The 18,383-nt window shown below is 43.0% G+C and overlaps 1 pseudogene; it reads left to right on the top strand.

Annotated features, from left to right (window-relative positions):
* LOC138385926 (fructose-1,6-bisphosphatase isozyme 2-like) overlaps window positions 1–18,021 on the top strand; it is a 36,502-nt pseudogene extending 18,481 nt beyond the window's left edge.
* The last annotated feature ends 362 nt before the right edge of the window (window positions 18,022–18,383 follow it).

Genomic DNA, 18,383 nt, shown 5'->3' with positions numbered 1-18,383 from the left:
TTGGAACTAGGTGACGGACGTCTGCCCACTCACCTTTGCCTCCCAGTCCTCTCACAGCAGCCGTCCCTGTGACGTTAAGCCTCAGAAGCAGGGCCTGAGTGTCTGTCCAGAATCGCCCCTCCCCGCAGGGCTTGCGGTGCAGCCCGAATCCCAGATGAGGGTCGGGAGAACTGTGGTGCCCAGTGGGGACGCCCGGCTCTCCCTCCCCCAGCCCAGCTCAGCTCCTCCCATGGGAGGCTGGGCGTTCGCCATCCACATTCCCAAATTCGTGAGGCTTTACTCCCTTGCCTTTTAGAGTGCTAGGAGGTGGGGGAGGGAAGGAAGCTTCCAGAGACATCAGGAAAAATGGTTACGAAATCGAGTGTCACCTGCCGCTCTGCTCCTCTGTGGAGAACGTCCCCTGTTCCTTCCTCAGCTTCCCGCCTTGTCTCTCTGACTTCAGCTCACATCAGCACTGTTGGGGCTGCCATGGCCAAGGGGAGTCTTCCTCGGGAAAGTGCTCTGAGTTGCAGACAGGGGTCCCCAGGAGGGCCGGGCAGGGACCAGCCTTCAAGGGCAGCACGTGGAACAGAGGAGCTCTGGGCCACGCTGCCTGGGTGTGAGTCCAGCTCTGAGGCTTTCGGACGCTGGCTGAGCTGTCCAACCGCTCAGGGTCGCGTTCCCCGTCTGAGCTGTGGAGGTGACAGTGCTGTCCTCCTCAGAGGCCTGTTGAGTATGTGGAATGAGCTATGGCATCAGACGGGGTGATCTGAGTCGTGACCACGCGGTGTTGGAGCGTGGCTTGTGCAGATTAGGAAGGGCTGTGGCTTGAGCATCCTGGAGCGCCGTTCCTGCCAGGGTGCCGACAGGTACGTTCGGACAACAGGAAGGGAGAGGTCCACGGGTGGCCTTTGCAGTGGCTCGGCTGGGCCTGTTTGTCCACATGGCACCTGGTTTCCTGTGGACACGTTCGCTGCCGCTGGGAGTCCTGAGAACTGCGCTTCCTTCAGTGGGTCCCGGAGATGTGAAGCTCGGGCCTCTGGCAAAGGTTCTCTCCAGAGACAGTAACACACCTCGTTTCTCTCCTCTCTCCCGCAGACCACAGAGGACGAGCCTTCTGTAAAGGACGCCCTGCAGCCTGGCCGCAGTATCGTGGCCGCGGGTTATGCGCTGTATGGCAGTGCCACCCTGGTGGCTCTTTCCACGGGGCAAGGAGTGGACCTCTTCATGCTTGACCCGGTAGGTACAGAATACGGTGGCAGCGAGCTCGGGCATGGTGGCTGTGACAGAGGCTATCCTGGAGACCCGACGTGATGTGCCCGCTCAAGACGACACCCTGGTGGAGACAGCAGAGGAAGCAAAGAGGCCGCCTGAAGCTGACATCCCTGAGCTCTGCCGGACGTGCTCTCCAAAATGGCCACCAGTGACCACTATAAACTCCTGGATAATATGAACAAATTAACCAGCTTGAATCATCTTGAAAGGAACGATATTGCTGTAAATACTAGTGGAAATTTGTGGGGCGTAAACCGGAAGTGTGCTGGCCTGCAGCCCTACCTGGATCAGATCACTGTCATCGGGGAGCTGGCAGCAGCCTTGAGTAGGCAGCTCACAAATTGGATGCATAGTCAGAAAAACCTGGAAGCCAAGGACAAGGAGCTGGAGAAAGGATAAAAAACTTGTTTCTATGGGACAGTGTCTTTGGTAATGTGGAAGAATGTTTTATGAGACCTGAATCCTGAGACTAATGAACTGTCCAAACTCCTCCAAAGGTCCCTGCACCGGTCATCCCAGGAAAATCCTAACGTTGGAGTCAACTGGAGACTGTGGCTCCTCCTGAACCTCCCCTGGGGCAGTGTCCCTCAGAAACTCACACTCGTGAGTTCTGACCTTTTACTTGAGCACTTAATCATCCGTTCAGGACACAGACGCTCTCCAAGTGCAGGGTGCACCTGGGCTTGCCAGGAGACTGATGGGAAAGGACCTGCTTTCTCTGGCAATGGTTGATTATTGCATTAGTTTCTTAAGTGGCTGGTTTTTGAGTTACTGTGGAAACTTTTTTTTAACCTAGTGATGCTAATGTATTGTTAACAAGACTCTAAGAAACAAAACAAAACAAACTTGTTCTTTGTAGCTTATCACCTTGTGAATGTCAGTAATTTACTTTTCCACACGTTGCAAATAACAGAAAATCTTAAGATGATTACAGGCTGAGTCTTCTAGACTGCGCAGAAATAGTGAAAGGAGGTTCTGATAGCTTGTGGCGTGGGGTGGGCCCTCTCGTATCTTTTCTATGTGAGTCAGATGTCTGCTGATGGGTGGCATCTTGACATGTGCTCCTGTTTGGAAATGTGATAAAGACAAAGACAAGGTGTGTATGTGTGCACATGTTGGGTGGGGAGGTGGGGGCTGCCACTCATAAAATGAATCATTTTATAAAATAAGTAATAAGAAAAGAATACAGTGGCATCTATGCTTGGAGATGCCATGGTCCTCTGTGCTTTGATTCCAGTCCCCTGGGATCATTTCCTGGTCCTTCCTAATACTTATTTTTGAGGCCAGAGAGCCTAGTTTGGGGAGCCAACACCATCATCAGAAAACATGAAGGGACTCTGTCCACATGAGGGCACTTTGGGGAGAGGAGACCTATTGAGTCTGTAGCGTCAACTCAGGCCCTGTCCTTAAGGAGTTTATTTTCCAGAAATGAATTCAACCTCTTTGGCTTATGTGAACACCATGATTTAAGAATCCCAATGCTGCCAATTTCCAGACAGAAGCAGGGATTCTTTAGAGCAGCATCATCCTATGGAAGGCTCTGTGAATTTTACATTTACATGCTGGATGCTTTGCTTATCACTTGTGAAATGCTTTGCCAAGTATAGTCAGGTCTTGTGGACACTCAAGTAATGTTAACTCAAGACCATTTCCAAGCCTTTTGTAGTGAGGCAGACGAAAGGTCAGTACTTCAATTTAATTCAGAGTTACAAATGTTTACTGAGCATCTGCTGTGTCCCAAAGCACCATTGCAGGCAGTGGAGATACAGCAGTGATGAGACATTCATTCCCGCCCTTGTGGAGTTTGCCTGTTAGAGCATTTGTGTGTGGGGAGGGGGATTGCAAAATTTCAAATCAGAACAGTTCACTGACAGAACAGAGTTTGCAGAATGAACACCCAGGAACTTTTCAAATAGAATCTTTTCACTTGTAAACCCATTAGACCAAGACCCACTGCTGCATCAGTTTGCTAATGCCCTGATGGCCCCTTATTTTCAAAGAAATTCTATGGTTTACAAATATTATTATACAAACGCTGGGGGTAGGGAAACCTCCACTGCATTTATATAGCTCTTGACCTATGCAGGACTTAATGCTAAAATTGCATTATGAGGTCAAGGGCAGAGCCCCCAACTTACAGATGTTTGTGTCCCCTAGTTTCCAGAAGTAAATATTTATTATACGAAAACTTGACTGAGGATGCATATCAAAGAGTGGCACCTCTTGGCAGATTTTGTCCTCAAGGCAGGTTACCTCCTCCTGCATAATTGAGAGGAGATCCTGCCAGGCCTGAAGGCTGTCTTACCTGTTCAAAAGAGATCAAGTCACAGTGGTGGCCCATGGGTGTCAAATAAAGGGCTGCACAGTTTAAGAAAGACATGAGAACTGAGGAGGCAGTTCAGAGGACAGCTGTCATCATGAGTTTAGAAAAGAAGGTGTAGGAAAAGATGTGGGGGTGGATATTGGGATTATTTCAACCTGAAAATAAGAGTGTGACTAAAGTGTGCAGGTAGTTGGTATTTAAACATTTGCAGGGATGAGTATGTAGAGCGAATCTTTTCAAGGTTTTTTTGGTGCCAAGGCATTCTTAGAAAGGATCACATTGACATGGGCCATAGGATGATCAGGTGAGGCTGCTCAAGACTAGGTTCTGCCCTGGGGCTTTGCCACTCCTAGGTCCCACCCTGCCACCAAGGACTGAGGGAGTCAATAGCTTAGCACCCTGTGAGCTAGGCCTGGCTTGGGGGAGTCACACACCTGTTAGGAAAGTGATGTAGGGGCTGGAACTATCTGTATTTTTGGTAGGGTTAGAAAAAGTGTGGACAATATAATCAATGAAAGATTGAAATCAAAGGAGGAAATGATTGGTTCCTGGATTTGCAAGTACTGATTGATTTGTCAGAGGATGGACGTGTGTATGTGTCTGTGTGTGTGTACCCATCATGTCCCCAAAAAGCTGTGTACAGCTTAAGCTTCACAAAAATCAGAAAATAAGGGCTATAAATTTACTACAAAGATCATTTGAAGTTTTAATTATATACATTTATTTCATTACTTCTTATAGTTCTGTGGATGTTGAATATTGAATTATTAGTTTTAATTATTTGAGTCAGCCCCTCTGATTGGAAACAGTAAAGGCTGACTTTAAAACAAAAAATTTACTATTCAACATTCATAAAACTAAATGTAAAAGAACTTTAGCATTTATATCTGGGTTAGTGTAAGGCAAAAGCATTCTGTAGATAACATGGATTTGAGGACATGTATGATCCTGAGAGTAGTGTATAAATGTCTGGGAAGAAGCAGAAATTCCAGGGAGTATTTCAGACTTTCTATGTCCAAGTCATGGGCTTGCACAGTAACAGGGGACTCAGGTAATATCTGGATGGCGGATGAAACCAACAGAAAATTTTACTGAGGCAAATATATGGTATAAAGAAGGGATGGAGTTGGAAAACAGGATGGCAGGGTAGGGCAGAGGGACCCAGAGTGCCCAGGAGGGGCAGCAGGACCTGCTGGGCTGGAGGCAGGGAGGGGCTGTGCCACACCCTCCTCCTGTTGTCCCCTCCCCACCCTCAGAAGCCGTCTGTGACTGCCCTGTGCTCTGTGATGTAGGCCTGGGACTGTATATGTGGCAGGCCAGGCACCCTCAGCTCTCACTTGCTTTGGCAGCCTGATCAGAAAATGGAGAATATTCTGCCTGTGCTGAATGCACTTTCCAACCTGTCGTGGAGCTTAAGCTCAACTGCTTTGAATTTAGACCCCCAGTTCACTTTTTTGACTGGATTGGGTTTATTATTTGTTTATATAACATACCTGGTCCTGGATTCCTTTTTCTCGACTGCTTGGGACAATGAGGACACCCCAAAGGTAAGGAACATCCAACAGAGATTCTTTGTTGCTGGTTCCCATCCCTAGTCCCACATTGCTAAAGGAGTTTGGTTGCCTTAGAGACTGATAGGACGTCACTCTTCTAGGGGCAGAGGTCGGGCAGGGCTGGGGGTTCAGGGGACTAAGATTTCCACCTGAGGCTCACAGGTACCTGTCTGGGTGTGGTGGAGGGTTCCAGGATAAAACCCCAACACAGTGGTTTTGTGGTCCTGCATTGGCATCTACCCAAAAGAAAAAAAGACATTCTATGAAAAAGACATCTGCACTCGAACGTTTATAGCAGCACAATTCACAATTGCAAAGATGTGGAAACAACCCAAGTGCCCATCAATACATGAGTGGATTAATAAAATGTGGTATATGTATACCATGGAGTACTACTCAGCTATAAGAAACAGTGGTGATATAGCACCTTTTGTGTTTTCCTGGATGGAGCTGGAACCCATTCTACTGGGTGAAGTATCCCAAGAATGGAAAAATAAGCACCACATGTACTCACTATCAAATTGGTTTCACTGATCATCACCTAAGAGCACATATAGGAATGATATTAATCTAGTGTCGGGCAGATGGGGGGGTAGGGGATGGGTGCATACATACATAATGAGTGCGATGCGCACCGTCTGGGGGATGGACATGCTTGAAGCTCTGACTTGGGGGAGGGGGAGCAAGGGCAATATATGTAACCTAAACTTTTGTACCCCCATAATATGCTGAAATAAAAGAAAAGAAAGTGTGGGTTCTTTGAAGGAGAACAGGCTCTCCTGACACGTGATCTCGAGTCACATTCCCATGTCAGGTGTCACTTGACCAAGCCTTACTTCCTGTTGGGCTGATCAGGAGAGCAACGCCCAGAGCCCCTGAGCTCTGTCCCCAGGATACAGGGTCCTGTGAGGGCAGATGTGACTGTTGTTATTCGCGGATAATGAGTGTCTGCACTTCCTGGAGAACAGGAGGGAGAGAAGTGAGTCCCCAGCTTCTTACCCTTTTCCTTTTGTTCTCAGCCTCAGAGCGGAGGGAAGCCAAAAAGGCAACTCGGGATAAGGAGAGGTAAGGTTCCCCTGTCTGGCCTGAGCTCTCCAAGGTGGGCTTTCCTGTCCCTTCCTGACGTCCCGGGCCCCTCATCTCTGGGGATGTCTGTTGCTACATAGTCTCTGTGGGAAAACAGCCCTCAGAGGAGGCTCACGGGAAGGCAATGGGACCTGAGACACTTCTCAGAGTCCCTGCTGTGCCCCTGTGGGGGCAGGAAGGAGGGATGGACCTGGGCACTGGGTGTTGCCCAGCAGGTGGCCATGCAGGTGTGGAGGAAGGACTGCCGACGGGTTTGGAGTCAGAACTTCTGTCTCCTGACTGTGTGAGTACTTTCCTTTCCTGGTGCTCAGCTTCCTCTTTGAGGTAACCACTGAGGTCTGTGCTTTGTGTGGTGGGTCTGAGCATCACGTGGGATAATGTGTGTGAAAATGCTTTATAAACGAGGCCACATACAGGTGCAGCCTTGTTAATATTCCTGCTGACCATTTGACCTTGTCTGCTGACTTTCGGGCTATCAGAGTTTGATATCCCCAGGTTCTCCCATAAAGGGACTCCTGTGTGGTCCTTATGCTTCTACCTTCCTCACATGTCACCTCGTCTCCTCTTTCCCAGGTCGGAGAATTTCCCAGAGGGAAGCAGAGGAGGAAAGGAGGATGCTAACCATCCTCACCAGGTGATTAATCTTTCCCCTCCTTTCCTGGTCCCTGTCCAAAGCATGTTCTACGCATCTCAGGGATTCAGTGCCCCCTGCCACAGTCATGGGAGGGGGTAGCCACGGGAACGGGTATGTGAACAAAGGCCTGGGGGAGAGGCCATAGAGTGTATTGTGAAGTTGTGGGTTGGGGGGCAAGGTGAGGGGGCAGCAGGCTTCAGGTGGCCCTACCCCCGCCAGGCTAGCAGGACCCCTCTCCTTGTGCTGGTCCTGGCTACAGCTTTGTCCCTCCTGTCTTTTGCAGCCCCTTTGGTCAGGATGACGACATAATGAATTTTCGTCGAGTTCTGTGTCCGGACCCCCTCTGCTGCACGTGTATTAGGGCAACTAGGGACATCATGAATGTGCTGTTCCGGGGGACCATGGAAGATCCTGCTCCATCTGGGTCACGTTCGGAGTCTGAAGTTTCCTGGACAGCATCGTCCTGCAGTTTGTCCTCCAGCCGCTCGGCAAGCCCTCCCCCTGCAGGAGAATTGACGCCTGCTTCTGTGGCCAAGCCTTCTGCACCTGCCGCCTCCATTCTCTCGCCTGCCCTGCTGACCCCCTTTCCTGCCTGCCTTTCACCCGCCCTCACCACTGGGTGACTCTGCCCCAGAGCCTTACCAGTCCCCAACCCACCCACCTTTCCCGCTCTGCCACCACCTCAGAGCCCCCAGGGCCATCCCTCCACCACCACGACTCCCTTCTGTAAATTGATACAAAGAGCCCATTGCTTTCGCTGTGCCAGAAGCTGGGTATATTCATGGCTTCCTGATTCAGCAAATTATTAAATATCTTTTGCTTAAATTTGTTTGGCCTCCACTGTTGAAATCAAAGAGTTTTGTCAACATCTGATCTTTGGGCCTCAGATTTTCTTGGAGGATCACAATGTGCCACGTGTATCACTGAATGAAATTTTGACTGAGAATCTGCTATTTTCATAGAATCAATAATCTCTTAGAACTTCATTTCAAATATACTTTATATGTTCGTGACATAAGACAATTGTTATCTCTATGAAAACGTTCCATGAATAAATGCCCACACTTATCTCCCTGAGTTATATTATCTATCTGCCTACATAACCATACTTTTTGGTGTGGAAATTGAGAGTAATGGGGAATATGTAAAGTCAAGAAGATTCTGGAAATAGACACACTTCCTAATATTCTTTGCTGGGCAAAGGAAATAACTAATAAAAGTTTGATGTTCTAGGTGCATAAGCTTGAGATTATGAGCAAAATCTTTTGGATTAGAATTATATGATATATAAATTCCCATATACAACACTTAGCCCATTTACAAATCAGTGGATAGAATTTGCTCAAGTATACATTATATGTGTGTGTATATATATATATATATATACATGCACACACATGCACTTTTTAATGATTGAATTTGTTCTATTAAAGAGAATGTTTATTTTAGAAAAGGAGAAATTAAAATTCATTAACATTATTTAGCCCCTATTATATGTGAATCATGCTCAAAATATAGCAGTGAATGAGGCCGATGTCTTTTTTTTTTCCTCTCATGGAGATTAAATTTCAGTGGTGTAAAAAGAAAACAAAACGTAGCCATAGTCCCACCTCTCTGAATGAACATGGTCAATGTATCAGTGCATTTCCTTCCAGCCTACGTTTGAGTTTGGTGTGTGCATATGTAACACAGTTGGAATCATGCTCTGCATGAGGTTTTGAATTCTCATTTTTTCCTTTAGCTTTTTATGTTGAGTCTAACCTTAAGCCATTTAACATTCTTCAAAAACATTATTTTTAATGGCCATTAAAAGTAAGTCATATTTATTTACCTTTAAAATTTTTTTTTTTTTTTTTTTTTTGAGACAGAGTGTTGCTTTGTTGCCCTGGCTAGAGTGAGTGCAATGGTGTCAGCCTAGCTCACAGCAACCTCAAACTCCTGGGCTTAAGTGATCCTCCTGCCTCAGCCTCCCGGGTAGCTGGGACTACAGGCATGCGCCACCATGCCCGGCTAATTTTTTCTATATATATTTTAGTTGGCCAGATAATTTCTTTCTATCTTTAGTAGAGACGGTGTCTCACTCTTGCTCAGGCTGGTCTCGAACTCCTGACCTCGAGTGATCCACCCGCCTAGGCTTCCCAGAGTGCTAGGATTACAGGCGTGAGCCACCACACCTGGCCTTAAATTTTTTTTCATTACAACAATGTGAAGAGTAGTTTTGTCCATAAGTATTTGTCTAGACTTTGACTATTTAATTAAGATACAGTCTTAGAAATGAAATGAAAGACTAAAAAGACAGGAACATCAGGTGAAAGATTCTTTTAAATAATCTCAATATTTTTTCCAGAAAGAGTATATTAACTTCCCGCCAAAGACAAGTTAGAAAACTCTCATCTCACTTCACATTTGGTGTCATGATATATGGACACACATTTCTTTCTAGCATTGTTTCATACTTTTTATTAAAGGATGCCATTCTGCAGGATAGCTTGTCATTGGTTATTTCAGATACATAGGAATCAGTTGATATTTTCTGTGCAGTGCCCATTCTGCAGCAGTGGTCTTGGGTTTGGAGCAAAAATCAAACTCACAATATACAGTAGGCTTCACCTCACTTGAAGTTAATTTAGCATTAGGAATAGGTACAGATGGAGAATAAAACCAGGCACAACAGCATAGAAGAGGTTTTTGTGACTTTCAGGCACAGATTTGAATTTCCCAGTTACTTCCCACTGTGTATATGCATGGTGGGGTGAGTGGTGAAGCTGGGTGGATAGACCATCTCAAGGTGGGGAATCCGTCAGCTTCGGGGGCTCTTCAAGTTTTACGTAGCTTATCAAGTAGTCTCTTGAGGGATACAGGAGAAGCTCCTCTTCTGTAGTGCAGCTGTATCTCATCACTATAGATTCCTCATTTCTTGATAAATAAGTTGAATAATTTCAATGACCAGGTACAAGTTCTTGGTGTAGTACAAATTTTTGGTTGGAAATTCTTATTTACCAGGGAAGCATTGTAGGTATACTCGTAACAGTGCCTTGAGTTAGCTATAGGCATCAGTGACGCTAGAGGAAAGAAATCTGCTATTAACTCTTTGCTTTAGTCCTGTATCTAAAATTTTTATTAAGAATTATTTGTAGTTTTGACACTTTCAGAGTTTATTATTGTGTGTGTGTGTGTTGTAGGTAAATAGTTATTTCATGCACTAATTATGAAAGAGGTTATGTATGTTAAGGCTATAGTCTCTGAAACTAGCTTGCCTAGGTGCAAACCCCAACTCCTGCCCTTACATAATTTACTGGAATTTTCCTTGCCTTAGCTGTAAATGAAGATAATAATAGCATCTACATCACTGAGTTGTTTTATGGACTAAATGAGTTAATGTATGTAAGGCAATTAATACCTGGCACCTAATAATTGTACTAGATACTATTTTATATTCTTGTTATATCTGACAATGTTACAGATTATGTTTTAACTATCAAAGGTAGTTTAGTATACTCAAGAGGAAGAGGAAAGTCAATTGTATTTACTTATAATTTGTTTAGTGTTTTCTCTCTTCCTTCCCAATATTCCATGATTCCTACTTTTAACATTTGATTTCTGTTAGGAGAACTTTCTTTATCTATTTTGTTTTTTTTTAAAAAAGAACAGATCTGCTGTCAACAAATTCTCTCAGTTTTCCTTCGTCTGAGAATGTATTGATTTTTCTTTCATTCCTGAGAGATATTTTCACTGAAGATGAGATTCTGGTTTCAGAACTTTTATTTCAACATTTTCAAATATTGTGCCACTCCTATCTGGGCTCCATGGTTTCTGATGAGGAATCAACTGTCTTTGAATTGTTTTTCCTCTAAAGGTAAGGTGTCATTTCCTTAGGTGCTTTGAATATTTTTTCTTTGTCATTAGTTTTCAGATTTGACTATAATTTGTCTTGATGTGGATTTCTTTTGATTTGCCCTGTTTGGGTTTCACTCACTCTCTTGATTTTTCAAATTTGTCTTTACTAAATTTGGGAAGTTTTAGCTAATATTTCCCTATGTACTTTTTCAGCCTCATCATCTAACTCCTCGCCTCTGGGATTTTTATCACACAAAGTTTGGATTCTTTCTATAGTTTATTTTCTCTGTTCTTTCAATTGGGTAATTTCTATTGCACTATTTTCAAGTTCACTGGTTCTTTCCTCTGTCACCTACATTCTAATGTTGAACCTATACATTGAGTTTTTTTTATTTTGGTTATTGCAGTTTTCAGTTCTAATATTTCTACTTCTTTTTGTGTGTCTTCCATACCTTTGTTGAGATTTTCTGTTCTTTGCTGAGACCCATTTTTTAAAAAACTTGTTTCAAGTTCATTTGTAATTACTTGTGGAAGCATTTTTTGTTGGTTTGTTCAAATTTTTGCCAAATAAACCTAACATGTCTGTCATCTCATTGTTAGCATGCATTTGGTATTTTTTGTTTTTTATTTAATTTGAATTTTTTCTGCTTCTTGGCATGTTTGCTTGACTGCAGTAAAGCTGTTATTGTCTAAAAGTTTTTCTCTTTTGTAAGGTGACTTTTTTCATGGTTCTTTACGTAGGGAGTGTAGGGTTTGTTGGGACTTGTGTTTTTTGTTTGTTTGTTTGTTTTGTTTTTTGTCTTTACCTTTTGCATTTCCTGGTTTTCAGATTTTTCAGTTACAAATCTGGAATATATGAAGCAGTAGGAAAACCAAGGGAACTCACCACCACCACATCTTTCTTTGGGTTCTGCGGTCTCTAGCTAGTCTGCCCTCTTTTCTCCATCTTTCAGAGTCCTCTTGCATTTGTTTAATATGAAACAGGAGTACTTAGCAGGAGGAATAGGGAAACGTACAGCAAATCTATGTTCCCAGAAGTGAAGCCCACTGGCTCTATTTTGATAATTACTTTGTAAACACCTTCTTGGAAACTATTAGCTATCTTTGACCTCGTATTTACCAACATGGTACATGTGAAGATGGTGTCTTTTATTGTCTACTTGGGAGCTGATTGAGCCCATTCCTAGTTGAAAGGTAGGTAGACGTGCTTAGATCCCGGCATAAATTCTAGTGTCTAATGTCTGTATCCTGCAACTCCCTCTCATAGTAGGCATTTGCCAAGTTTGTTCTTCTGGCTAAACCATGATAGTGTCACTTCTTAGCCCCAAGTCTGAATCTTTGGCAATCTGAGTTGATGGGGTATATATTAGTCTCCTAAAACAGACTTTTAAAAAGCTCTTCTGGTGTCTTCCTACTACCATATAAAATTATGGCTCATTCCACCTAGGATGTAACATATGACTTCTAATCCTCTTGTGTTCTTAGTCTTCTTTGTCCTCTTATTTTCTGGGAATTGTAGGATATAAAAAGATGTTGGGAAGTCAGAGGAGGAGAGGTATTAATTATTCCACTCACGTGAGGAATAACTATTTTTTTTCTGATTGGATATATGCATATTTCTCCAAGCCACACTTGATCTTAGCCAAAAGGCCAAGAAGCGATGTTTCTCCAAGCTGAAGGGACAGAGTGGGTGAGGAAGACAAGGCTCTCACCTTCAGTGAGGCCATCCTCATCCTCACAGTGCTGCATGGATCAGCCACTGCCTGCCTAGCCCGTTTCAGATCCACTCGTTTAATACTTCATGGAAATTCCTTCCAGATTTAGACAATAGTTAGTTTTTAGCATTGCTGTTTTTAACATCTTTTTCTGGATTCCTATTGGCATTTTAGGAGAAGGGAGCACCAGCCACCCAGGTGCCACTTAAAACTAGAATCTCCCATAACATAAGCTAGTCTTCAGGGAAACTTTGAAGTGTAATTAGAAGCAAGTTCTTAAAAATTGAATTGAACAAGCAAGTTGCTAAAATAATCTCTTCATGTAAAAATCAATAGTATACAAAAATAGTTTTATTGAGTTTTTAAGTTTTCAAATCGATGACTCAAGCTTCTTCTTGGTGTTTGAATAGTTGCCATCTGCTGAGTTGTAACTGAGCTAGTTCTTGCATTTGGGCCTAAATTTAATATTTAATTCTGATAGATGAAACATGTATATCTTTCTAAGGAATGAACCACTTGTGGATTTTTATTTTCATACTTTCCTCAAACTTAGATTTACTTATTAGTAGTAACTTACACAGAGTTCATAAAAATGTAGATGCCCTTCAACTTACGATGAGGTTACGTCCCACCAGTAAACCCATTATAAATCAATATTTGATGGTTTTCCTTAAGATTTTTTGGGTTTACAATAGTGCAAAAGCAATAGCATGCAGATGCCCTTCAACTTACGATGAGGTTACGTCCCACCAGTAAACCCATTATAAATCAATATTTGATGGTTTTCCTTAAGATTTTTTGGGTTTACAATAGTGCAAAAGCAATAGCATGCAGATGCCCTTCAACTTACGATGAGGTTACGTCCCACCAGTAAACCCATTATAAATCAATATTTGATGGTTTTCCTTAAGATTTTTTGGGTTTACAATAGTGCAAAAGCAATAGCATGCAGTAGAAACTGTACTTTGAGTACCCATGTGACTATTCTGTTCTTCACTTTCAGTATAGTATTCAACAAACTACATGAGACAGTCAACACTTTATTACAAGATAGGCTTTGTGTTAGATGTTTTTGCCCAGTTGTAGGCTAATGTAAGTGTTCTGAGCTTGTTTGAGGTAGGCTAGGCTAAGCTATGGTGTTTGGTATGTTAAGTGTATTAAATGCATTTTCAACTTACGATCTTTTCAACTCATGATGGTTTTATTGAGATGTAACTCCATTTAAAGTTGAGGAGCATCTGTACATATCTATATATAACCTACCTTAGAGGTATCAGTTAGCTATTGCTGTTTTTAACAACAACAACAACAACAACAAGAAACAATTTATATGCTTTGAGAATAGCAACCAGAAGTTGAGGCCAGTTGAGTCTGTAACTGCTGACTTGGACTGGGCATGCAAGGCTCACTCATGTGTCCACAGTCAACTGTGAACTGGCTGGGTGACTTTGCTGATCTGGGATATAAGCTCATGTGTCTGGAGCCTTATCTGGGACACTGGACTGACTCACTTGTGTTCCCTGTGCCTCATCCTCCAGGAGGCTATCCCAGGGATGTGGTTGTGGTGAAGGCAGGGGGAGGAGGAGGAGAGAGAGTGTGCACAAGAGAGCACAAGTGAGCACAGAAAATGCATCATGCCTCTCAAGTGCTAGGATTGGAACTGACAAAATGTCACTTCCTCCGCGTTGTATTGGGTAAGCAGGTTGCAACTGCAAAGTAACATTTGAAAGGCTGCAGAGATAAGGAGGGGTGAACAATTATGTGCATTTTTGCAGTCAGTACACTGTTTTAGGAAAGCATGGAATTGGGACTGGGACCCTGATTTACACTTCGAGACCAGGTTCTTTTTATTGCATTAGCTGTTCTTTCCACTTACCTGCACTATGAGTCTGAATATTTCTAAGGAAAGAAACATTGTGCCTTACGGTATGTCTTGGTCCTCAAGGACTGGTCTAGACAGCTGCAATGAATTCACATCCTTTTTATGTATTAAGTACTTAGTTCTTTACAAAATCCGATTTAGAGACTCTAAAGAGAACAGAGTGTATACAATTAGAAATGTCTGGTATTTCCCAAATTCTATCCATATACAAAATCTTTTGAAGGTTAAAAAGGACTTTTTACATTGCTTTACCAGTTTGTTTCTTTTGACTGTAAGTCTCAGGGAACCAGAGTGATAATATCAGGGATATATAACTGAGATTATCAGGGTCTTAAGTTCACTTCATACCTTGCATCCCACAAATTTATTAGTATTTTTGATTCTGTTTGGAAAGCAAGTTACAGCATATGATATAAAACTTCAGCATATCTTTTTCCTCACACTGAGATTTTTATCAGAGCTCAGAATGCACCCTTCTTATGGTCCTTGCTTTTGTGGACCTGAAAGTAGATGAAAAAGACAAATTGTTATTGAGTGTGGCAGCTTCAACCTGTCCTTTTTGTTTGTCCCCAGATCTCTCTATGCCAGTTCCAAATTTAGGTTTGGAAAAATAACATATTTTGTATATGTCATACGTTTGAAATTACCAGGAGATGCAGCTAGGATGTGGAAATTAAGAAGGAAAAAGTAATTTCTGAAGAACATTGGGAGCCAAAGAAGTGTGTTTGGCTTAAAATATAAGGGCACTTTATTGTTTAGTAAATTGAAAAATTTTTAAAAATCCCAGAAGAAACAACATAGCATTTGTTTATTGCAACATGTGTGAATAATCCTTATTTAAAAACCTTTTTGTCACAAATTAAATAAGGAGTCTAAATGTACCATGTAAAATGTGTACAATCTGCTGATAATCTGGCAAATCCTATTGTCTGTAAAATTTTTTGGAAATTAACTCTTGTGCTTCTGTTTGCTCATATGTGAAAAAGGCTGTACTGTTGATGTGATCTGCTACCTATAGGACAGATAGGAATAGTTGAAGGGACCCAGAACAAGAATCAAATCTTCCCTTTCTAATATGGAGCATTATCTGGACCTGTTCTGTCATTGTAGTGTTTTGTAACATCTTCCTAGTTTGTCTCTTCTTATCATTATAAGATGGGATATTAGCAAGGAGGTGTCACCCTGGCACTATGACCGTTGCCCCTGAAATAGAGACGTTTGTTCTGGGAGGTTGCTCCCTCTGTCTTTGTGAATTCTCAGCATCATCCTGTGTCACAGAGATGGGATCGAGTATCAACACATCAGAGAAATCACTAGAGTTCTGTAGATCCTAATGTCAACTAGAGGAAAGGTGAGTGGTCTCAAACAACAAGTTTGTACAGTATCACCGGGTGGCTTGTTTTTAGATGAGGAAATTCAAGATGCCAAAGGGTATAATTGTGTCTAATTCTGGAGCACAGTGAAGAAGAAATATTGACCACATGGCTTTGCCTACTGCTTTCGTAAGTAATGCAGTAGAGCACTCCTTGTTTTTATTGATGACACCATCAGCAAGAAGCAGTCACCGGATTTGCAAACTGGATCAACTCCCATGTTTGACATTCATCAAACTCCTTTTCTAATTTCTTTTGTCTGTAAAATTGAGCTAATTAAAATACTTACCTCTCAGAATTCTTCTGAGAACTCAATGAGAATCTCCATTGAAAGATGTCTTTAAATATAAAGCACTATAGGTAAATCAGTTGTTTACAGTATAAGGAATACCTAGAAAAATTGTGCAAAAAGCAGAAGACCCCCAAAGGCCAAAGGCCAAACTTAGCCACTGTTTCCTCTGGAATGGCTATATCCAATGTACCTTGTGCTCATAAATACCCTGGCTCTCAAAGAGCTTGCTGTCTTATAGTGGAACAATATGGAGAGCTGAAACCTCAGATACAAAGTGACAAATCACATGAGAAAATTATTTGCAAAGATTTTAGGAGTTCAGAGAAACAAGGATCACTTTTTGCTGAGGCCATTTGGAAAGGCTTGTTAGTGAGGCAAAACTTTGTCAGGCAATGTAAAGTGGTCTAAAAGGACCAGGTGGGTTTCAACTGGTGAAGGTGGCATGCAGAGGAGAAGGACATTCCAGCCATGGGACGGATGTGAGCAGGACTAAGTGGGTGACGGTGGTGAAGATAGACTCTTTTAAAGTCAAAAGAAGAAAAGTACGGTTCATGCTGGTAGCAGTCCTGAGATCCCTTACATAGGAAATGTAGGAATGGGGTATAGATAGGAGGAAAGAAAGAATGAAGCTTTAACAAAAGAGGCAAATGGGTTAAGAAGTGAGAGGAGAGGGGGACCAAGAGCATGGGTAAATACAGGATGTCAAAGAATAAAACAAACATCTAAGGACCTTTAAGCTAGAAAGCTGAGTCCATTTGTCTGTCAGGCAGGGAACACACAGCAAGCAGGAAATCCACTGAGTGGACAGTTAAAGAATAGATATCTTGAAAATTTTTACCTAGGAGGCAGGAAGATTACAGGGAGGGCGGAGACTCATTGGTAGAGAAGCAGACATCACTGATGTTAGGCAGAAGAGAGGAATGATTAGTAATTTTTGTAGTTGTTGAGTGTCCTTGTCACCGTCTTACTTCAGATATGGTTGGTGTGGTCTTGCCTCTTTCTATTCAGGGAGTATCTTTAATGTTCCTTGGGAATGTTTTGGTCTAGCTGCCAGCTGTGAGCAGCTCATCTGAAGAGTTGTTCATTTTCTCACAATCTTTGACATTCATGAAAATGGACCTGGGTTCCCCGCCCAGACTTTCCACCTAGGTGGAAAAGTGACTTAGAGACACACCTTAAGGTGACATCTGCAGCTCCCCGATCACATCCTTAGGCAGTGCTACCACCGGAACTAGACAAAGGGTGTCTGAGGGATGTCCTACACATAGTGACCATGGTGGCCATAGGGGGACTGCAGGGGACTGGGCACAATGTTATTAATGTCTGAAGATTCCTTTAGATTCTACCAACTTTTTCTTTATGCCCAGTGAACCCAGGTTCTGATTGAAGGAATTTTCCCCCCAGGTAGGAGTGGTTGGGATACCAGGGACTTTTAATGGTTTCCAATCATTAAACAAAATAGCTGGTCCACAAATTAATGGTCAAAATGCATCCCTTATACATTGATGTCCCTTCTTCCTCTCATTGTCGATGGCTCAAATCTTCCTGAAAACATTAAAGTGGGGATGGGAACCTGGGAGATAATACAGTCAGGCTGGGTGTAAGTGAGGGGCCTCGCTGAAGTGGAAGGCTCAGAGGCAAAGAAAGAAGAGCTCGGGCCTTCTTCCCTGGAGTTATCTCACCTCTCGTTATGTCGCTGCGTGAGCTTCCCGTGTAGGCACCATATCGTCACTGTTCTGTCTGCCATTCACGGAAACACCACTGGGCAGGCTCCAGCGTGGCCACAGCCACCCCAGCTTCTGCCCGCAGGTCCTCGTCTTCTCCCGTCCTGACTGCTGTGCAGTGTGCTGTTGGCTTCTCTTTCCTGGTCTCTCTCTTCCTCCTGGTGTCTCTCTTCATCTTTCCAGGCTCTTGGTGAATTTGTCCTGGTGGAAAAAGATGTCAAGATTAAGAAGAAAGGGAAGATTTTCAGCCTCAATGAGGGCTATGCCAAGTATTTTGATGCTGCCACCACTGAATATGTGCAGAAAAAGAAATTCCCTGAGGTGAGTGAAGAAAGTCCAGGCCACTAGCAGGGAGAATGTTATGTCCGTGGGGTCCTGTTTGGGTGGTGGCTTCAGGGCCATTGCTGAAGAGGGTACTGCCACTACTTGTGGCTCTGGTCAGCATGAGCATGGTGGACTCTGTCTTTCTTCCCAAGTGATCAATGTCTTTTATAGCTAAAATTTACCTACTAAAGGTAATACTTACCTTTATAGTTGACTTTTTTCTAGGAGACATTGTTTACAAAGAAGGTAGGGACCACATTTCTAAAATTCAGAAGTTCAGGCCAGAACTTCTCGTGAGTCATTTGTTTGCTAAGCTGCAACTTACAGATTCACTCACTGAGTTGCACTTGCGTTTTTGAGTAACAGCACTACATCATGGGCTAAGT

Source organism: Eulemur rufifrons, chromosome 7, assembly GCF_041146395.1.
Source record: "Eulemur rufifrons isolate Redbay chromosome 7, OSU_ERuf_1, whole genome shotgun sequence".
In the NCBI taxonomy this organism is placed as follows: Eukaryota; Metazoa; Chordata; class Mammalia; order Primates; family Lemuridae; genus Eulemur; species Eulemur rufifrons.
The sequence above is the reverse complement of the archived record's forward strand: the minus strand, read 5'-3'. Positions and strand labels throughout refer to the sequence as shown.